The sequence below is a fragment of the Penaeus japonicus genome, unplaced genomic scaffold (assembly GCF_977035675.1).
Source record: "Penaeus japonicus unplaced genomic scaffold, GWHDUDI00000001_assembly GWHDUDI00000031, whole genome shotgun sequence".
In the NCBI taxonomy this organism is placed as follows: Eukaryota; Metazoa; Arthropoda; class Malacostraca; order Decapoda; family Penaeidae; genus Penaeus; species Penaeus japonicus.
This window is the reverse complement of record NW_028234433.1, coordinates 17,559,561-17,562,060: the sequence shown is the minus strand read 5'-3', so window position 1 is coordinate 17,562,060 and position 2,500 is coordinate 17,559,561. Positions and strand designations below refer to the sequence as shown.

Sequence of the window (2,500 nt, the reverse complement as noted above, 5' to 3'; positions counted from 1 at the left end):
GGAGGTGGGCGGGGAGCCGGTGCTGCTCGGGTTACAAGGGCATCATTTATGCTTTCTCTCTCTCTCTCTCTCTCTCTCTCTCTCTCTCTCTCTCTCTCTCTCTCTCTCTCTCTCTCTCTCTCTCTCTCTCTCTCTCTCTCTCTCTCTCTTTCTCTCTCTCTTTCCTTTTCTCAAACCATCCCTCTTTTTTTCTCTCTTTCTTTCCCCCACTCCTTCCCTCTCTTTTTCCTCTCTCCTTCTCTGCCCGTGTCTTTCTCCTTCTCTACCCATATTTCCATTCTTTCATTCCTCTTTTCCCATCCTTCTTTCTCTCCATCCAAGTGTTTTTCTTTTTTTTGACGGAAAAAGTTGAAACTCGTCATAGTCTAGTCACACCGACAAGCTATTTCCATTACAGGCTGCAATTCCATTTCCAAAAGCATGTTGACCTACCTGATACCCACGCGTTTTTTTTTATTGACATAGTGGACCACAGTATTGAAAAAAGGAACTGGGCCAAGGACTCGTTGACGTGACAGACAGACATGGATGTAATGAGAAAACCATGAGAGATAAAGAGAGAGAGAGAGCGAGAGAGCGAGAGAGAAGCCGGGCTGTGCTGGGGTACGTGCCTAACCTACCACACGCAATGGTGGACTTCCAACCTACCCTGCCTGCTTCTCTGCTATTGTTCTCGCTGCCTTGTCTGCTTTTCTGCTGTTGGTAGCGCTCATTTATCTGTTTTTTTCTACTGTTGGCAGCGCTCCTTTGCCTGCTTCTCTGATGTCAACAGTGTGGGATCATCCGGTCTTTATCTCTGTCCGGTTTGATGTCCGTATGAGATTTATATAATTAGTCACCGTGCTTGCAGTGAAATTATTGATAAGTCAAGAAGCATTTTACAGGAGTGAGGAAAATGTGAATAGCTTAAATGCCACCCAGGGTTACATCTTGTGGGTTTGGAACGCCAGTGAGATAGCGCGGTTTCCGCCGGCCACGTAAGATGTGTGTTGACGGCTATCTAAGGTTGAAATGAAGTCACTTTGATCCTGCAGTTATTTCATTTTCTTTTTTTTTTCTTTTTATGAATACTGGTTTTAAAAAATTCTTTAAATCTTATCTGAAATTGTCAAATATGTTCTTAGATTGTATGGTAAATTCATATTTGAAAAATATATATAAAATAAAATAAAAGGGATGCGTTTTCCTGAGTGACTCTTGTGTCAGTTTTACTTTTGCTGTTACAACCGATTTTGTTTTGTCATTCTTACTTTTCCAAGCAGTGGTATCAGCATTTATCATTATTAATAGTTACAAATCATTTATTTCCATAAAGATCAAACAAACTCGAGCACTCAGGTTCAAGAGCAGCGGGAAAGAAGTTGCAATTCACGCATCGGGCGAGGTGAAGACCGTAGCCCGCATGCCGTAGACTTTACTGGAATATTCGAAGGCGTGGCGAGACGGCAGAGGAGAGGGCGGGTGGGTGGGGGTGGGGGGGGGCAAGGACGCGTGACAATGTTCGCATGCCCACAAAATGACGCCAATTCTCTCGTTTACAAACACAGACGCGAGATGATCGTTTCCAATAGATGAGATAATGGCGAACCGGGAAAGGATTAGGCGATGGAACAGCCGACTTTCGAGAGGGAAAGCGTGGGCTCTAAATGAATGAGGTCTTTCTACGTGACGGGGAGGCGGGGAGGGGAGGTGACGAGGAGGGCCGTGACGTGGCACGCTTGGCGGCGAGGGGAGAGAGTGCCTGAGCGGTTGCCCAGCTGCCCCTTACTCTTGGGCGAGTCTGCCAATCTTGTCCTGCGCTGGGCACCGTCTGCGAGGGGGTTGAGGACGCTATAACCCGATCTTCAGGTAAGGAACTCGGGCATTTTTATAGATATAAATATAGATATTTGCTTTTGGAAGTCTGTTTGGTATCTGTTTGTCTTAAAGTGATGCTGCTCGACGTCGAATTCCTTAGGGCATGAGTGCGTGTCACACGAGCATCTAACCTGAGAGCGGACTTGAACATGTGGGGTAATTAATTTGAAATTAGAGGTCAGCAAATCATACATCCTCAGCTGTTTTTTTTAGCTACTGGTAATGATTACGTCATCGTAGCTGGAGTGAATTTCAAGTATGCATATGATACGCTGAACTTCGAGTGAAATTATTTGTGTTATTTTAATCGAAAATCGCCAAGACTTTATCAGTTTCATTCCCCTCAGTATTGGTGGCAGTGAAGGCCTCTAACGGGTCACAGGACATAGCCATGTGCAGTTTTGTTACTAAACATCACCACGCCCCACTCCGTTTAACAGTTATATTAGAAAAAAAACATTTTTCCCGACTACATCGCAAGGGATTTCTAGAGACATCGACCAACGTTGGGCGCAAGGAAGGGAGGAGGGGGAGAGGAGAGGGACTGGCAAGTGTGTATATATGTTCGCTCCTCTAACATCCTTACCCACTGGAGGTCTTACCCAGGACATGATGTCATAGTGTCTATTATGTGTCTCCAATT

At 45.2% G+C, this 2,500-nt stretch overlaps 2 protein-coding genes across 7 annotated transcripts in view; one reads left to right on the top strand and one right to left on the bottom strand.

The window, feature by feature from the left end:
- The window catches only part of PH4alphaEFB (prolyl 4-hydroxylase subunit alpha-1), a 68,824-nt gene that overhangs the window by 8,415 nt on the left and 57,909 nt on the right, over window positions 1-2,500 (top strand). The window contains exon 1 of one of the 5 annotated variants that reach the window (XM_086555809.1): window positions 1,695-1,848. The exons of 3 other annotated variants lie outside the window; for them this stretch is intronic. The gene's annotated coding sequence lies outside the window, so the exon portion shown is untranslated. Of the gene's footprint in view, window positions 1-1,694; window positions 1,849-2,500 lie in introns of those variants that run through there. One more of the 5 variants, XM_086555805.1, reaches the window with a different exon arrangement.
- Window positions 1-2,500, bottom strand: part of CDase (neutral ceramidase) — a 63,539-nt gene that overhangs the window by 25,859 nt on the left and 35,180 nt on the right. The gene's annotated exons all lie outside the window — the stretch shown is intronic.